This window comes from Tamandua tetradactyla, chromosome 9 (assembly GCF_023851605.1).
Source record: "Tamandua tetradactyla isolate mTamTet1 chromosome 9, mTamTet1.pri, whole genome shotgun sequence".
Classification (NCBI taxonomy): Eukaryota; Metazoa; Chordata; class Mammalia; order Pilosa; family Myrmecophagidae; genus Tamandua; species Tamandua tetradactyla.
In genome coordinates, this window is record NC_135335.1 from 63012912 (window position 1) to 63033757 (window position 20846).

A 20846-nucleotide genomic window follows, 5' to 3' on the forward strand; every position below is an offset into this window, starting at 1 on the left:
TATATGGTTTGGGGCCTAAATACATCATGAAATTAATCAAACAGGCAAATACACTGCTTTTCTGGAGTCATAAATGAGATATTTAATTCAGAAAAAATCATATTTGTGAACGTCTGTGGAGCCTTCCCACTCCCAAGGAACAGACCAAGAATAAGGGTTGTGCTTTGGATGTGCACAGCAGGGGGGCCTGCTGCAATCACACACCTTTGAGTGCATAATGTGCTCCCTTGTTAAGATGAGCTCCAGTGCCTAATAACTGTTTTTAAAGTAATGTAATTAGTTGTGAGTGATGAGGGTCTAAGCTGAAGAATTGCCTGATTAAAAAGAAATGTTATTGAAAAAAATGCTGATTAACACATTGCAAAACTGGATACTGAGATAATCTCATTTCAGCTCAACATATATTCACTGAGCACTTTCTCTATGCAACAGCTATAAGAAATGTACAAAGATCAGTAGAGACATGCCTGATCTTAAGTATATCATATAAAAATTTGGAAAGCAGGGAGGTAAGATAAGCATGCAGACAGTAATAATATAAATTAGATTAGTCATATTATGGCAGTTGCAGACAAAATACTATGAATAAAAATGTGCCTTAGGGTTCCCAAGGAGGGAGAGGACTCATACAGTTTGGAGACCAAAGAGATGGTACTTTAGGGACGCTCCCGGGCAAGGGAAGAGAGTTGTATTTGTTAGTGCCCCCTCTCTCATCTGTCCCTCTTTCCCCCAACCAGAGGCTGCATGTTCAAGTCCCCCTACTGCCACCCCACCATCTCTGGACACAAGTGGAATAATGTTTGTGGGTCACGCCTCAGCTGGGACAGGACTGGAATTCTCACTGCTTCAGGCTCCTTTCAAGCACTTCACTATCTAGGAAGTTCTGGGGTCACAATGATAGGGTATGGATTGTGGCCAGGGGTGTTTCTCTCCATAGAGAAGCCCAAGGAAACTCAGGCTTTTGCTGGAGAAGCCAACATCCTCAAGAGCGTGGAGAGGAGTGCTTGTGTTTGGCATTAATGGGAATATAAGCAGAGTTCTTGTTTTGAAAAGAGGGCAAGTAGAAGGAGTTAGACAAAAAACAATAAATGGCTAACCCACTTCCTACACAGATTGCACAATGAAAAGGCTGTTTTTTTAGTATAAAGGTTTAAGCAGAGATTAGTCATACCTATTGTGCTCCTAAATAATGGAGATATCTTGTGAGTTGTTTCTGCTAATATAATCACTTAAGTTTACATGCTATATTCAGACAAATGACATTGTTCTCCTGCCACAGACAGGAAGATGTCCAGATTCTTCACTATATTTGATAGTTTATGAACTTATTTAAAAAGACCATTGACAGAAGTTTTGAAATTCTTTTAATATACAAAAATGACAATAAATGCAGGAATTGAAGACCTCTCCATCTCACCAATTATTTACAGTTTTCTTCCTTCCTGAAAAAAAAAAACATTTTCCAGGAGTAAATGTCTATTACAAGATACTATATACTTATTTTGTTTAGTATGGCATCTGCAAGTCACATCTTCTATGTTATAACGAATAATATTTAAATGTACTTTATGTGGTCAATAAATGGACAATGCAATTTTTGTGCATTAGTTGAGTTACCAAAATAAGGTGTTTGATGATATCGTCAACTTGAAACTTTTATGTAAGAATCAGTAAAAACATGTTTAAGTGTATAGTTTCTCTGAGTATCCAGTATAATGTTATTAGACCTGAGTTGCTGAGGTTACAGGCTACATTTTCATCTGAACTTCTATGACTCAGCCTGCAGGCAAAAGAATATATTAAACTAGAATTCCTTGGAGAAATGGCTAATTCCAGGACTGGATCAAGAAGGTACAACATGAGCTTGGAACAATTTGTTATGCCAAAAATTAAGGAAAGTAAGGAAGTGATCAGAGGACAAAGGATCCAACTTGAAGGGGCTCCCAACAGGACAAATCTGAGATCATTTGAGCATCAAAATATAATAAAAAAGAATTAAAATAGAAGAAAAAAAGAAAGAAAAATAAAACAAAACAGGGGGGATAAGAGGTACGGGAGGATCTAGGTTTTATTTTCTATTTTTATTTCTTTTCTGGAATAATGAAAATGTTCTAAAATTGATCATGGAGATGTATACACAACTGTGTGATGATACTGTGAGCCAGTGGCTGTGCACGTTAGATGGTTTGTATGGTGTGTGAATATATCTCAATAAAATTGCATTTCAAATTAATGTATAATAAAAACAATAAATTATATCCTATAACCCACTGATTAAAATAAAATTCAACAGTCCATACTAATTAAATAAAAAATGTGGGAGAGGGGAAGCATTTCCTCATGGTAGTATGCTAACTAGTAAAGATAGAGAAAGAACAATGGAGTTGGAAAATCACCCTTTGATAACCATCATGGAAATGATTCAGGCGAAAATAATCAATGGCTGTGAAAAGTAGAGTGAAAGAATGAATAACAACAGGTTATTACAGAATCTCAAAGTATTTCCAAGCAGATTACTTATAAATTACAAAAGAGAAAATAGTGATTTGTAGTAAAGAAGGTGAGAGACATCACCCTAATCAAGAGATCAAATTATTATTATCACCAATAATGGAGCAAGTTGGCATGGTGTGCGTCTTGTGTGGCACTGTGAAGAACACAATATCTCTCATATAATATTTCTGCCCCAAATATAAAATCGAGGGCCATTCTACAAAACAGTTGGCCCATAATATTTAAAAATCAGTATTATGAAAGATAAAAGCTGAAGAACTATTTCAGATTAAGGGCAAATAAAAATATCATGACAACTAAATGCAGAATGTGTTTTTGTATTAGGTTCTGAATAGTGGGAGAAGGGAGGAGAGGAAGGGATTGTCATAAAAGATATTATTAGAATAATTTGTGAAACCTGGATATTGACTATATGGTAGATAATAGTATTTTTTATGCTAAATTTCCTGAATTTGAGATTTGTACTGTGGCTATAGAATAGACTGTCCTTATTCTTAGGAAATATACCCTAAAGTATTTAGGGATAAAAGGACAAATGATTTGGGAAAAGCAAATATGGGAAAATATTTACAATTAGAGACTCTGGATGAAGAGCACCCAAAACTTCTTTGTGCTATTTTTAAAACTTTTCTATAAGTATGAAATTATGAAGGCCCCTCAGCCATGTTATTCCATGCATCTCAAATATTTCTTCTTCTGATGAAAACAGCTAAACATCTCAGGAAATTCTACTGGCTGTCATTACTATACTATGTATTTTACATTACAGTGTCTTATTTAATTTTCACCACAATACAATGAAGCAATCATTACTGTCCCCGCTTTAACAATGAGAAAAATGGAGGTTTAGAAAGGTTAAATAATATATCTGATTAAATGACTTCTGCATCAATATTCATGCACACCAACCTCGTGAGTGAAGCATACTTCTCTCTATATTTGTTGGGCTAGGGCCGTGGGACTTAATTTGGAAAATTAAATGGTAGTGGACAAGACACAAGTAGAAACTTGCTAAATCTCTGGGGTTTTCATTTTGTGCTTCTGCCATCACTATGAAGCAAGTTGCTACAGGTGCATCGTATAAACACAGACTCAGGACAACAGAGACTTTCAACAAGTGACCAATTCATTACTTGCATAGTACAAAGGGTTCAAAGAGCAGGGGAAGAGACCCCACCATGGCCAGTTTTCCAGGGAGGCCAACTGCTCAGGTCCGGGTCAGCACCTCCTCACACTCCACCTCACGATGGAAAAGAGAAACAAATCTGTGCTGCCAAGGCAGGCATTTATTCAACCCAGGGAGAGGGGGTCCTGCCACTGATAAGCATCTGGGAGTGCCTGTTTCCAATTTCCAGCTTCAAGGTATGGTCAGGTCCTTTCATTAGACCTGACATCTCCCCCACCCCCCACCGCCGGTATGTGCAATGGAAACAAACTGAAGCATCACAACAGAAAGGAGATGGGGGTGAGCTCAGTGAGACACACTGAGCATGGGCCTGTGACCTCCTCAGCAATCAGTATGAGAAAATTATGTCTAGGGTAGCTGCTGTTGGTCCAAAGAGGAGGACAGACATATGGAACAGGCCTACACCTCACTTAAATCTAGGAGCCAAGCCCAGCCTAGATCAGCTAAGAGCAAAGCAACCCAAGGATGCATGCTATTGGATGTTACTGCATTTTAGGGTCATTTGTTAGATGGCATGTAATTGCAATCGGTGTGTAGGACAGCTAACATGTCTGAAATCAAATAGGTAATAAAAGTCAGAGTTGAAGGCTCACCAACCATATGACTATTGTGCCTTCCACCACACCTACATGAAAAAGCACTCCCAAATGTGTACAGCCTTGCCAATTGTAATGATTCACAGCCTTCGAACCTCTTAAGATTGCTTTTGAATCATAAAATAAAGTGATTACAGCATAAATTGCAAAGATGTTTTGTGTTTGCTTTTAGTAATGTGTAATAATGGCATATTCGTTAGCCTTTCTACCTTCCAGCCTGGTATGGAAGCACCATTTTTAACTTCAAAAGCCATCAGAAGTATCCAATATGCGTGGATTTTAAGTGGTATGAAGTGGAAGAATTACTTGGACAATCACTAGCTCTAATGTCAGTTGGAAAAATCAATTTTGTAAAAATTGGAATAAAGTTTCTAGCAAGGGTGATTACTCATGTGTCCTCAGACAAAAAAGAAGAGACTCCTTCGGATATTTTGATTCTCTGGCTTTAGTCTTACCCAAAAAACAAGATGAAAAAAACTACACCTATTCTCAAATTTTAGATTCAAATATCATTTCTAAATTAAATCTAAAGATAATTTGCAGGTTTGTTAGTCTGTCCCTAATTATGAAAAAAAAATCTGATATTTTTGCTAAAATATTGAAAACAATTTCGTCTTAGAATAACAAAGGACTTATTTTTAGACAAGGATGTTGTCCCCACCCCACCTCAGAAAATAACATTTACCCAAGACCAAATATAACAAAAAAGTGTCTAGAATTGTGTCACAACAGTTTTGGCTGTGACACTAGTTGTCATTCAGTTACATAGTGGTGTCCTTCAACATATTTACTTTGAGCTAAGCAAGGCTGCAAAGTTCTGGTTAAAGAAATGGCCACTGCAGATTCTTTGGGGAATGTGCTGTGAACATCCATTCAAACAAGAACATCTGGTGGGGAAAAAAGCAGCAGAATTGTAAAGTCAGTGTTCAATTAGTAATATACTATTGTGCACATGCACAGGGAGGGAAATTTAGCTCTCTAGAATTTGATTCTTCATGCCTTTAAAATCTCTAATAAATACACTTATAAGCAAAGCCCCTAAAACACAAGCCTTATTTTCTAATATGGAAGGCTGAGTTTTTTCCTCTTCTATGAGAGGAACATGCTATTTGCAGAAACCAAAGTTAAAAATAGTCCTGGTGATATTGTCTACAAAGCCGAAAATGCTCTTTCTTGTTTCATATGCTCATTAAAGAGATAAGGCAAAAAGTAGCACGAGATAAAGGGTGAGAAAAGCACTCTTTCTAAAAGAACAGAATGTAAAAAGCTTTCCCACTGACTTATAAAAAAGCAAATAAAGCAGATATTTGAGTAATTTCTTTAGAATGAAGCTTCAGTCAGTGACTAAATAGACGTAATTTCTTTTTAGGGATACATGGTATATTCTGTTCTTATGGTTTCCAGAAAAATAGACATTCTTCTACCGTATTAGCTGGGGGCAGAGAGGGACCGCTGGCCCTGCTCAAATGATTGATAAAAGCTATTTGATCAGGAACTGGTAAAGTCCCAAAAAGGGAGTTTGTTCCATTTATTCCTATTCTTAATCTGTTTTTGCAGCACAGGAAATCATCTTAGATAAGGAGAAGGAAAAAAGAGAAAAATGGCAGCCATTCTGATGTAATGACTTAATGATCTTATCATATGGCCTCCAGTTTTTAGTGACACAGAATCATTTATATTTGTATTTTTGCTTCAAGAATGAAAGTCAGTGCTTAATTTTACAACCATTGCAGGGGAATAATATTTAACAAGTGCTGAAATGTCAAATGAGATGTTACCCATGTCAGAAATGGCAAGGTAGAAAATATCCAGCTGTAGGCTTCCCTATGATATGAGACAATAGTCTCATTAGAAACTCAGAAGCTGCATGAATTATATGTAAAACATATTAGAAAACACTCACCAACGGACCGATAGAACAAATGTTATGCAGAGTAATTTGAGTCCTTTGACATCACAAAAGCTATAAAAAATATGCCTAAAAGGAAGAATCCATTATGCCATCTGGAATTCAGATTTCTAGTTACAAACCAACCAGTATCATGAATTCATCTTTTCAGAGGAAATAATCTAATATTGTTGATTAATAATGAAATATGAAAAAAGCAGTCACATACATACAACAGAATATAGACTCCATATATAATATTCTAATTATGACAAACCATAATTTCCTGAAAAATATATACATGAAATATGAATTTTTAGAAATTTTAGTTCTACAATAAACATTTCATATTACATTTGGCATCTCTATAGATAAATTATCAACATGTGTAGCCTAGGAATCCAACCTTAACATTTTAAAAGTTTTTTTCTATTTGAATTAGGATTTAAAAGTAGTAAGACATTGCACTCCAATTGTTTAAAGAGGCAAAGTTAACTTACACGCATTTCCAAGAACTGATGTTTCCTGAGCACCTGCTATGTGCTCAGCCAGCTCAGCTGGCTTAGATGGCAGTCAGGATTTGAACTGGGTAGTCTTACTCCATGGCCCATTCACTTAACTGAAAGGATTTGGAAGGTGTGATTTCAGTGTGTGCCCTGAGAGTGCCCTCACACTCATTAGCTCTATCCAGCAATGACTTTGGAGTCTTTGTTCCCTATTTAAGAGAACACTAGATGCCTAGGGTGGGAAAGGAAGCACAAGAGCAGATCTTCTACCTCACAATGTTGCTCCCCACTATTTGGGTGGACACTGAACTTATTCCAGGTGTACTGGACTTGGGAGAGCAGTTATTGTCACAATACCTATGGGGCTCAAATTCAAAGACGGGATCCCCATCGCCTTCCATGGCCAGTGATGAACGAGGTCAGTGGAAAACTCCTAGAAACTAGCAACCCAGATAAGGGTTCATACATCCCATATTAATATGGTGCAGCTTGTCTTCCCTACCCTCACTTATCCAGTGTCCCAATTTTCTCATTACTTAATTTAAGTGACTTTAATTCCTTTCTGTAAAAAAGGCAGGGAAGAGAGAGAGAAAGAGAAAGAAACAAAGAAACAAAGAAAGAATACAAGGAAAGAAAGGATTTCTCTGATGCAACAGAGTTCTTTCGTACACCTCTTTCATGCCCCTGCTCACTTAGTTACTGTGCAGAATATTACCCAAGCTCAAAATTGAAGAGTATGATTCAAAAAACTAGCTGACATGAACAGATAGGAAACTGAATGTCATAAAGAAAGACAAGCAGATCAGTGGGACACAATAGAAAGTCCAGAAATCTACACATCTACAACCAATTGTTTTTTCTTTTAATTTTTTAATTTTATTTTTTTAAATACAAAACAAACACAAACATTCCTATTTTGATCATTCTGTTCTACATATATAGTCAGTAATTCACAATATCATCACATAGTTGCTTATTCATCATCATGATCATTTCTTGGAACATTTGCATCTATTCAGAAAAGAAATACAGCGAAAACAGGAAAAAAATTTATACATACCATACCCCTTACCCCTCCCTTTCATTGATGACTAGAATTTCAAACTAAATTTATTTTAACATTTGTTCCCCCTATTATTTATTTTTATTCCTTATGTTCTACTCGTCTGTTGACAAGGTAGATAAAAGGAGCATCAGACATAAGGTTTTCACAATCACACAGTCACATTGTGAAAGCTGTATCATTATACAATCATCTTCAAGAAACATGGCTTCTGTAACACAGCTCTACATTTTCAGGCAGTTCCCTCCAGCCTCTCCATTACATCTTGAATAACAAGGTGATATCTACTTAATGCGTAAGAATAACCTCCAGTATAACCTCTCTACTCTGTTTGGAATCTCTCAGCCATTGACACTTTGTCTCATTTCACTCTTCCCCTTTCTGGTCGAGAAGGTTTTCTCAATCCCTTGATGCTGAGTTTCAGCTCATTCTAGGATTTCTGTCCCATGTTACCAGAAAGGTCCACACCCCTGGGAGTTATGTCCCACGTAGACAGGGGGAGGGTGGTGAGTTTGCTCGTTGTATTGGCTGGAGAGAGAGGCCACATCTGAGCAACAAGAGACATTCTCTTGAGGGTGACTCTTAGGCCTAATTTTAAGTAGGTTTGACCTATCCTTTGTGGAGTTAAGTTTCGTATGAACAAATCCCAAGACTGGGGGCTCAGCCTATAGCTTTACAACCAATTGACTTTTGACAAGACCATTAAGTACATGCAGTAAAGAAAGAATAGTCTTTAAAACAAATGGTATAGGAAAACTGGATAGCCACACGCAGAAGAATGAAGTTAGACCATTATCTCATATCATAAACAAAAATCAGCTCAAAATGGGTCAAGGTGTTTGAGGAAGGCAGAGCCTAGAGCATGGCCACTGTGCAAGCACTTGTGAAGGGTAGGGTTGCCTCTCCATCAGGTCTGAGGACAAGGCATTTTTCTGTAAATGACTCTCCAACCTTGAAATCTAATGGAGTACGCCCTGCAAGGTTTCAGAACTGTTTGAAAGTCCTGAGCACTGTTTTCCTTCCAATTTCTCCTTATGACAATGCAAATGTTTGCTCTATGACTGCCCCACTTTGTACATTGGAAGCAGATAATTTGTTTTAAACTCCATAGGTCCACAACCAGAGCAAAATTGTGCCCCAGGACAAACCACACTTAGACTTGATTTTTATGATACTTTGTACTTCATATTACTACTGAAATGATTTAAGGCTTTTGGAATACTGTGATAGAATGAATGTCTTTTGCATATGGAAAGAATATGTCTTTATGGGGTCCAGAGGGTGGAGTGTGATGGTTTAGAGGCTTTATGGACCTCAGAAGAATATGTTCTTAATGTTAATCCACTCCTGTGGGTGTGAACTTATAGTTAGATGGGACTTCTGAATAGATTACTGCAGTTGGGGCATGACCAAGGGTGAGCCCAAATTCACTTATTGGAGTCCTTTATAAACAAGATGAATAGACAGAGAGAAAGACATGGAAGCTGAGAAAGAAAGCCACAGAAAGAAAGAGAAAGCCACTAAAGCCAGAAGCTGGAAGCAACAAAATCCAGACAAGAAGGGAGAGACCAGCAGACAATGCTATGTGCCTTATCATGTGACAGAGGAGTCAGGATTGCCGGCAGCCTGTCTTCAGGAAGAAGATATTGTCTCGATGCTTTGATTGGACATTTTCACAGCCTTGGAATTTTAAGCTTGTAAACTAGTAAATCACCATTGTTAAAAGCCAAAAAAAATTGATCAAGGACATAAATACAAGAGTGAAAATGATAAAACTTAAAAAACAATATAGGGGCAAATGTTCATGACTTGGGATTCAGCAACAGATTCTTAGCTACAACACCAAAAACATGAACAATAGGAAAAAAGATATATTTGATTTCATCAAAATTTAAAACACTTGTTTTAAATTGTAGGAAAATTGTAGGAAATTATCAAGAAATTGAAAAGACAACTTGTAGAATGGGATTAAAAAGTTTCAACTCATATATCAGATAAGAGCATAATATACAGAATATATAAAGAATTCCTACAACTCAATGACAAAGACAAATAGCCCAATTATAAAAATGAACAAAAGATGTGATATTTCTCCAAAGAAGAAATACAAATGGCCAATAAATACATGAAAAATGTTCAATATCACCAGCCATTAGTGAAATGCAATTTAAAACCACGAGATATCACATTGAGATAATCACAAGGATGGCTATTATTAAGAGAACAGAAAATAACAAATATAGGAAAGGATGATAAAATTGGAACTCTAATGCATTGTTGGTGAGAATGTAAAATGGCACAGCCACCATTTTTCCATGTAGAAAGCAAATGGAGGTTTTACAAAAAGTCAAATAGAGAATTATCATGTGGCCCACAAATCCCACTTCTAGGTATATACTCAAAAAGAGTTAAAAACGGGGTCACAAACAGATACTTGTACACAAATGTTTATAGTAGCATTAAAAATTCCAAAAGCCGGTAACAACCCAAATGTCCATCAACAAATCAATAGATTAACAAAATGTGTGTACTACACACAATGGAATATTATTTGACCATAAGAAAAAAAAAGTTATGAGACATACTGCAACATGGAAGCACTTTAGAAACATTACAGTTAGTGAAACAAGCAAGACACATAAGGACAAAAATTGATTGTATGATATCAACTTATAAGAGATGACTAGAAATAACAAATTCACAGAGATAGAGTCAGATTAGAGGTTACCAGGGGAAGGTGTTATAAGAGGGGAGGGGGGAAGTGTTCACTTATTTAAAAAATAATAAAAACAAGAAAAAAAGATCCCAGCTTTAAAAACAGTGAAGGTTTAAGAGGAGTCTGGTAGCTTCATGAGAGATACAAGCTAAACCATGGGCCGGCTAGCTTCCCAGAGAAAACTATGGAAAGAGACAGTGAAGAGGAGCATTCCTGAGGTCAAAACAATCTTCAAAGACTGACTTCAAAACCACCCCAATTTTGTGTCCAAATTTAATTGGATTAGATTGTAGAGCAATTTATGCCCCAAGGCATTGTTAAAAACTGTGGAGCAATCTGTTGGCAATTAGTGGAGTCTAAAAGCTGGAAGGGTTACTAACAGAGGCGAGCAATTTAACTGAGAACTCTGGAGAAAAAAGAGTGAAAGGCAGTCCTGGTTTGGAGGGAAATGAGCCCTGCTAAACCCACTGTCATCCCAGGGTGGCTGTGCATAGACTCAAAGAAGGAACATCAGAAGCTTTCCACTGCAAGGAAAACAGATTTTACCAAAACAGTTCAGCCAAGTCACTAAAAAATTATTCAAGCAAACAGACAACAACAAGCCCTGGAGAGAGAGGGAGTGGGAATCTGTACCCAGATTTACCACAATATATATTCTAAAATTTCAGTTTTCAACAGAAACTTACAAGACATGCAAAGAAACAGGAAAGCATGATGCAAACATGAGGGGAAAAAAGCTGGCAACAGAAACTGCCTGTGAGCAGCTCCAGATACCAGACTTAACAAAGTCTTCATAGTGACCTTTATAAATATATTCAGAGCTAAAGGAAATCATGTTTGAAGTAAAGGAAGGTATGCTGACAATGTATCATCAAATAGAGAAGATCAATAAGGAGACAGAGTTTACAGAAAAGATGAAACAAATACAAATTCTGAAGTTGAAAAATACAATAACTTAAATGAAAAGTTCATTAGAGGGACTCAACAATAGATTTGAACTGCCAGAAGAAAAAACAAGTACACTTGAAGAAAGGTCAATGGAGATTACTCAATCCAAAGAACAGAGAGAAAAAGAAAATGAACAGAGCCTCAGAGAAAGATGGGACACTATTAAGCACAACAATATCCATATAATCAGACCATTAGAAAGAGAGGAGAGAGAGAGAGAGAAAGGAGCAGAAAACAATATCTGAAGAAATAGTAACTGAAAACCTCCCAAATCTGATTGTTTTTAAAAAGCACATTAATCTACATGTTCAAGATGCTTAACAAATTCCAAGTTGGATGAACACAAAAAGATCCATGACCATACAGATATCCTGTAATAACAATGTTGAAAAACAAAGACAAGAAAATCATGATATCAGCAAGAGAAAAATAACTTGTCATGTGCAAGGGAACCCCAATAAGATTAGCTTCTCATCAAGAACAATGGAAGTCAGAATGCAGTAGGATGATATATTCAAAATGCTGAATGAAAGAAAAACAAAACTGTCAACCACATATCTGATATCCAACAAAACTGGAGGCTTTATGGACCGCAGAAAAGTATGCTCTTAAATTAATCTTTTCCTGTGGGTGTACACTTATTGTGCATAGGACCTTTTGATTAGACTATTTCAATCTAGATGTGATCCACTTCATTCAAGATAAGAGGATAAAAGACATACAGAAGCAAAGAGATGAAATTAAGAGAAGCTCACAGAGATAAGTCCCAGAGAAGCTGAGACGAAGTTACTGAAGCTGGAAGCAATAAAACCCAGGAGAGAAGGACCAGTGGACATCTTCACTTGCCTTACTATCTGACAGAGGAGCCCACGCTTGTGGGAAACCGGTCTTCAGAGAAGGTATTGTCTTATTAATGCCTTAATTTGGACATTTTCACAGTCGTAGAAATGTAAATTTGTAAGCTAATAAATCCCCATTGTTAAAAGTCAGTTCATTTCTGGTATATTGCATGTTGTCAGCTTTAGTAAACCAAAACAGTACATTACAAAAATGAAGGCAAAATAAAGACATTCCCAGAAAAACAAAAACCAAGAAAAACAAATACAAGAGAAAAAAACAAAGAGTGGGTGCACAGGTGGTTTGGTGGTAGAATACTCGCCTTCCACAAGGGAGACCTGAGTTTAATTCCCAGACCGTGTACCCAAAAGGAGAAAAAAGAGGAAATACTAAAGGATGTTCTTCAAACTAAAATCAGAGTGGTGCAACGTGGCTCAGTGGCAGAATTCTTGCCTGCCATGCCGGTAATCCAGGTTCGATTCCCAGTGCCTGTCCATGCAAAAAAACCGAAACTAAAATCAAGTGATCCCTGATATTAATCCAACTACACACACACACACACACACACACACACACACACACACGTACAAAAGAGCACAGGTAAATGTAATTATGTAATTGTAAAAGATCGTTTGCATGCATATTTATTCTCTTTTCCTCTCTTTTTTTTTTTTTTTTAAAGGAAAGACAGAGAGAAGGAATGAAGGATAGAAGGAAGGAAGGAAGGAAGAAAGGGAAACATTTTTAAACATTTTCTTGTTTTATTGTATTTTGTTTTTCCGTTTTTTGTTACATGGGCTGGGGCCGGGAATCAAACCGAGGTCCTCCGGCATAGCAGGCAAGCACTTTGCCCGCTGAGCCACCGCGGCCCGCCCTCTCTTTTCCTCTCTTGACTGATTTAAAAAGCAACTATGTAAAATGACATGTGTATCGTATTATTGGGCCTATAACTTATAGATATGAAATACATATGACAAAAACAGAACAAAGCTGGTAGACAGGAGCAAACTTGTATTGGAAGAAAGAAATGGCACTAGATGATAACTTGAATCTACAGGAACAAATGAAGAAAACCAGAAATGGTATTCAGGTTGGGAAATATAAAACACTTTATAAACATATACTTGCTCTCCTTTCTTCTCTCAGCTTCTTTAAAAGACAAAAATACATAAAATAATAATTATAACAATGCACAGTTGGATTTTTAACATACATAGATGGGATATGTATAAAATAATAGCACAAAAAGGAAAAGGAAATAAAGTTATATAGGAGTTGTATTAGTTAGGGTTCTCTAGAGAAACAGAATCAACAGGGAACACTTGCAAATATAAAATTTATAAAAGTGTCTCACGTGACTGCAGGAACGCAGACTCCAAAATCCACAGGGCAGGCTGCGAAGCTGACGACTCGGATGGATGGCCTGCATGAACCCCACAGGAGAGGCTCACCAGCCAAAGCAGGAATGGAACCTGTCTCCTCTGAGTCCTCCTTAAAAGGCTTCCCATGATTAGATTTAGCATCACTAATTGCAGAAGACACTCCCCTTTGGCTGATTACAAATGGAATCAGCTGTGGATGCAGCTGACGTGATCATGACCTAATCCTATGAAATGTCCTCATTGCAACAGATAGGCCAGCGCTTGCCCAATCAGATGAACAAGTACCACAACTTGGCCAAGTTGACACGTGTCCCCAACCATGACAGGAGTAATGGTCATATATCTCATTGGAATTGTTAGTATAAATTTGAACTAGATTCTGTAAGATACAAATGGCTAAAAAAAATCCATGAAACTGCACTACCTAAACAGTGAACTCTAAGTTAAACCGTGGACTATAGTTAATAATACAATTATAAAAATGTGTTTTTGTCAATTGTAACAAATGTTACACACCAAAGCAAGATATTAATGATCAAATAGTGTGGTGGTTTGAAAGGAAGTATGCCCCCTAGAAAAGCCATGTTTTAATCAAAATATCATTTCGTAAAGGTAGAATAATCTCTATTCAATTCTGTATGTTTGAAACTGTAATCAGATCATCTCCCTGGATGATGTGATTTAGTCAAGAGTGGTTGTTAAATCGGATTAGGGGACGACATGTCTTCACCCATTTGGGTGGGTCTTGATTGGTTTATTGGAGTCCTATAAAAGGGGAATATTTTGGAGAATGAGAGATTCAGAGAGAACAGCACCACGAAGCAGAATCCACCAGCCTGCAACCTTTGGAGATGAAGAAGGAAAACGCTTCCCGGGGATCTTCATGAAACAGGAAGCCAGGAGAGAAAACTATAGCAGATGACGCCATGTTTGCCACATACCCTTCCAGCCAAGAGAGAAGCCCTGACTGTGTTTGCCATGTGCCTTCTCACTTGAGAGAGAAACCCTGAACTTCATCGGCCTTCTTGAACCAAGGTATCTTTCCCTGGATGCCTTTGATTGGCCATTTCTATAGACTTGTTTTTTGGGGACATTTTCTCGGCCTTAGAACTGTACACTAGCAACTTATTAAATTCCCCCTTTAAAAAGCCATTCCGTTTCTGGTGTATTGCATTCCAGCAGCTAGCAGACTAGAACGGGGACAAGCAATTCCCCCTTTAGAACCTGAACGATTGCTTCTAGGCCTTTTGGCTAAGATCAAGTGTAGAACCTGAACGACCTTGATAGCCACCCTTCCCTCAGCAAAGGTTTTGAAAAGATGAATTGAAATTGCCACATTTTCCCAGATTAAGCATAACCCAAATATCTTCTTGAAGTCATCAATAAGGAACTTACTTAATACCCAAACCGGTGGTCTCTGGGCTCCCTGCCAATGGCAGGAAAAAATAAGCATAAGGATGGACACACAGGCTTCGAAAAGGAAGGTTCTTTGTCCCCAATTATTGCTCTCTTTTTTCCCTTCATCTCTCCCCATCCCTCCTTGTCTATTTACAGAAGACAAAATTATTCCTTAAATCTGAATGCATGAGAGGAGCATGTACGAATGCATGGCTTAGGCAGATAGTTATGTAAATGATTAAAGAATAATAAAATCAGTTGCCCAGAGCAAATGATTTCCATTACTACTAACTCATGGCAGGATTCTCTATTCTATTTTTAAGCAGCTTCCAACTCTACTTGTGGTCTTTTATCTCAATTTCATTTTTATGACATTTTTATAACATTTTTCCTAGTTTATAGGGAGCTTGCCTGAATACCGAAAGGGAAAAAACCTCCCAGAGTAGCCGCTTCTATAAGCAAGGGCATTTATGGGAAATTTTGCCTATCAAGGAATTTCCTTTCAACGTTCACTGAAATAGCCAATCAAACTGATCTTCACACAAATGTAACTGTCTTCACAATTTCATCAATCTCATTCTAGCTTTAGTCAAAACAGTGACTTTTATTTTAGATACCAGGGAAAACATGACTGGTTTTCAAATAAGAATATCAATAAAAATTTAGGCAGGTTTAAGAAGCATTCGAACGTCTTATCAGTCTCTGACTAATTTCCTCATTATCATTTGGCTGTCATAATTCCTCTCATTTTTTTAGTATTTCTTTTCTTTTTTCTTTTTTTTTGTATGCTGTATGGCGGGGGCCACATTTCATTGTTTTTCCAGGTGAGTATCCGTTATTGCAGCGTCATTTGTTGAATGCTTTGTTTGTTTGGTTTTTTATTTGTTTGTTTACTTTTCTATTTGTTTTGGGAGAGGTGCATAGGCCTTGATCGAACCTGGGTCTCCCACATGGTAGGCAAGAATTCTACCACTGAACTACCTTTGCATCCCGCCCCCCACCCCAATATTTCTCTTTTAATGTCTGATACAGTCCCAGTGTTCCTTGTTCTGTGGTAGATTAAACCTATGAAAGGAAATAAGCATTGTTTCTTAACTCGCTTGGGATACAACCTGGTGTATATTTGCTCTCTGTATTTGCAGTCATATTTTTCATCAGCTCTGAGAAATACTCAGTCATTATTTCTTTGAGTAATTCTTTCACTCACTTCTCTCTAGCCATCTCTTTGAGAAATAGGTGAGAGCTCACCTCATTCTATCCACCATGTCTTTTTTTCAACAAAAAAATTTACCTTGAATAAGGTAAATAAATTTAAGTAAATGAGTTTATTTACCTTTTAAAATAAACTACATTTTAATTACTAATTAACATAATTTAGAAAGGGCCAATTACAAGTTAAATACCCTGACCAGACTAACTTATGTTCTATCCTTTGCTAATTTTCAACACACTTTATTGTGGTATAATTTACATACAACAAAATTCACAACTTTTAAGTGAAAAAGGATGAATTCTGACAAGAGTGTTCATCCCCTTTTAAGACATAAACATCTCCCAAGAAAGTTTCCTTGTGCTCATTTATATTCAAATACCATACCGTGCCCCACTCAACCACTGATGTGATTCCTATCAATATTCATTGGTTCTGCCCGCTCTATAATCTCTTCATATGAAAATAATTATAGAGCATGCCCTGTTTTGTGACTAGCTCCTGTTGTACAGAATAACAACTGGGAGATTTCATCCATATTGTTGCAGGAAGCAGTAGTTTGTTCTTTTATGTAGCTAAGTAGTATTCTATTTATTGGGTAGGATTATTATAAAAATTTGACTATACCACAACTCATTCATCCATATTCATTCCACATATATACCATATATATATTCTACATATTCTGCATATATTCCATATATATACTTAATCTAAATTATTACATTATATTATTATTACATTATAAAATGTTATATATTCAGCATGTAATATATGATATACAAAAATTGGGGGACACCTTCTGTGGTGGTTTGAAATTGTTATGTCCCCCAGAAAAGCCATGTTTTCTTTCCTAATCCAATCTTGTGAGGGCAAACCTATTGTTTAGGGTGGAAACTTTGATTGGATTGTTTCCCTGGAGATGTGACACACCCAGTTGTGGGTGTGACCTTTTAATTGGATTATTTCCATGGAGTTGTAACACACCCAATTGTGTGTGTGGTCTTTTGATTAGGTGGAGATATGACTCTGCCCATTCAAGGTGGGCCTTGATTAGTTTACTGGAATCTTTTAAATTAAAAAGAACAATTTTGGAAAAGCACAGTTGCTTGAGAGCCATCAGAGATGCAGACATTTGGAGAGGTTTGGAGTGTGGACAAAGAGAGCAGATGCCTAGAGAGGGACATCTGAAGAGGCAGAGCCCCTCAGACGTCAGCAAGTGTCTTCCCAGGAGATGTTAAGCAAACCAGAACCCAGAGTTGTGTCTTGGAGGAACTAAGTGAAGGCCCACGGATGGTTAAGAGGAAACCACTGGCCTCAGAAGCTGGAAGCAACGAACCAGAAACAAAGACCAGCATATGCCAGCCATGTGCCTTCCCATGTTGACAGAGGTTACGTTTTCTGAGTCAAGGTCTCTTTCTTTGAATGCCTTAGTTTGGACATTTCCATGGCCTTAGAACTGTAAACTTGTAACTTAATGAATTCCCTTTTTAAAAACTGTTCCATTTCTGGTATATTGCATTCCAGAACATCAACAAACCAAAACCCCTCCTTACTGGGTCCTTCTGCTCCAGTCTCCAATACATTCTTTTTGCCAAGATCCATCTTCCCTTCAAAGTGGCCACTTTCTATTAAACTTTGCACTAATCCAAAGGGTAGGTGAAGTCATCTCTCCAGCTACCCAGTTTTACCTCTGTATGATACACCACCTACTACCTTGATTATGATTACTTATATGCAACTCTAATTTCAATTATTGGACTCTAAGCTCCTTGAGATCAGGATCCAAATGAGATTTTTGTTTTTTGTATGCACAGATCTAACAAATGCCTGGTATGCGGGACTTGCTCAATACATGTCTGCTGAGTAGATAAATAAACAAGTGAATTACTCTGTTCAAAATTAGCTTCAATGGCTTCCCGTTTCATAGCTTGTCATTCAAAATCTTCCATCTCCAACCCCCCAAAATTGTCTATAAGTATACCTCTTCTCCAGTCAAATTAGCCTGTTTTCTGACTTCTATATCTTTATCCATGTTTTTTTTCCTGCCTGGTAGAAAAAACACACGCACATACACATACCCATCTTTATTCTCCCCTGCCTCCCAAACAGGTGTTAGAATCCCAAGTTTTCTGCTTCCAGGAGAGTCTTCCAGGAGAGCACCACCCATTGTCAGCAGGGACCAAGCAAAGAAGCAGTTGCAGATTTTGCCCAGTAGGGGGAGATGTGTCCATAATGTCCCACCAGGTTCAAGGTCTTTTCTATAGCCCCTGAGATTTTAAAGCCCCGTGGTTACAGAAATTCCTCTTGAATTAGACAATTAAATAAAAAATGGTTCAGCTCTCTTCTTCCTCAAATTACTCACAAACCATCAGTAATCTCTACGAACCAAAGCACCATCATTTAAGCCCAAATAACAAAGATAAAGCCATTGGACCATTTTTAATCTTTTTGATTTAAAATATAACCAGTTCGGTTTGAAAAGTTGCATCTGAAGGACCTATTTCATTTGCATCCTGATTTTTGAAAACTCAGTAAACCATACTCACAGATGAAGTGTCGAATCAGGAACCAGCAATGGAAAGCTGGATGTCTTGCCTTTCCTTAGTCGAAATTAAAAGAAAGAACAAATTCTGTACTGCCTGCTTCTTTCCCATCTCCACCTCCTCTTCCCACCATAGGGAAGCAGATTAAAAATATGCTTGTAACTCTTTGCTGAAGGGCTGTTATTTTTTATGTACAGAGATTCGGTTTGACTCAAGCATTAATCATTGGCTCAGGCTGGTTGTGAACCTGAAGTGAAGAGTCAAGGGGTAGTACAGGCTGTACCCCAGCAGAGGAAACCAGAAGTTCTACCCCCGATTCCCACACCGGAGCAAAGGGAGCTCACAGAATTAAGAAGTTCAGTCTTTCGTAAATTTGTAAACTAATGAAGCTGGAAGAGAGAATTGTGGGCCCACCTCTCCTTTTGTAGATGAGAACACTAAGATCTGGAGAGATTAAATTGACTTTTCCAAGAGACCACAGCAAGGCAGGGATGAAAGAGCCCCATCTGCTCTAGGATGTACTTCATCTACAAATACTATTTCTTGTTCTTCCCTGGAGTGTCAGTAAGAGATAATATCCTTAAAAGGATCATTTCTGCACCCTCGTCCTTTAGAGATCTAAAAAGTCCATTCAAACACCAGGTCCACTGGAGTCGTGCTTCTCTAGAGAGCCAGCCAGGCTTTTGGCTTTGTATAGCCGTCATGGCAGCACCTTTTACAAAAGTGCTTGTGAGACAGCTCATCAAGGAAGGAAGAAAAATGCATACTTTGTGACTACTGCATGTGTCAGCACACATCTTCACTTCCCCTGTAATTATTTACTGGGTGGAGCAAGCAGCCAGAGCATGTTATTATATTAGGAAGTTTATTTTTCCCTTGAATCTAAAGATTTGTGCTTCCAGCTCACATTACATCAGGGGTAGGATGTAGATGCTAAAGGCTCTGTTAAAATAACAGTGCTTAATAACGATGACACCTGAAGCTTATAACACATTTCACGGTGATCTCAAGGGACTTGGCAAATATTCATGAGATTTCACAACAGTATTCCTTTAGAGGAGTATCATATTGTGAGTTTCTTTTTATAAGACAGAAGAAAAAAAGATAATTGCCTTTCAAAATCTACCTGGCAAATTCTGTTTTCAGATCTAAAAATGTTATTTTTTAGTATGCTTGATTTTGTAAAATACCTGAAAACCTCTTGGGAGTGAGTATATATAAATTGAAATCAAATAAATATAGTGATTGACATAATTGGCATCAGAACTCCAAATGCCTCTGCTTCCCTCAGAAGAAACACTATTTTTTTGGCTTTGTGACACAAAATTCATACAAAGAGTCATCATAAAGGATCATCTGAAATTCCAGATTGAACTGAAGAATAGAGTAATTTTAAAAAATATATATGGGAATCTAACTGGGAAACCCCATGTATCCTCTCAACCACTGGGTACTCACAAGAAAATAGGTCAAGCCCTTGCTTTTGAGGCTTGCCCTTATGACACTTATTTCTGTAGTGGAGAAGATAAGACTACCTATAATAAGGCCTAAGAGTTGTTTCCAGGAAACCTCTTTTGTTGCTCAGATGTGGCCTCTCTTTCGCTCTAAGCCCAACTCTGCAAGGAAAATCATTACCCTTTCCCCTACATGAGGCATGACATTCAGGAGTGAAAGTCTCCCAGATAATGTGGGGCATGACTCCTGGGAATGAATGTGGCACTAGAATAATCAGATTGACACTTTAGTGGCCAAAATGGGGGGAAAGAAGTGTAATACAATAAGGTATCAGTGACCAAGAGAAATCAAATAGAGTCAAGAGGCTATCCTGGAGGCTACTTGTATGCAAGCTTCAGTCAGACAGTGCCAATTGCCATGGCTTGCTAAACCTCAACCAACACCACTGCTGCTAGCTCTTAAGAACATGTAGGGCTCGGACCGAGACTCTATAAAGGTTTCATTAAACTTAGTTTGCTTTCCTGGAACCTATAATTTCCAGAGAGTTGCGAGGCTAGATAAGTCCTGAAACCCAGAGGGACCAACCTCTCCAAAATTATCA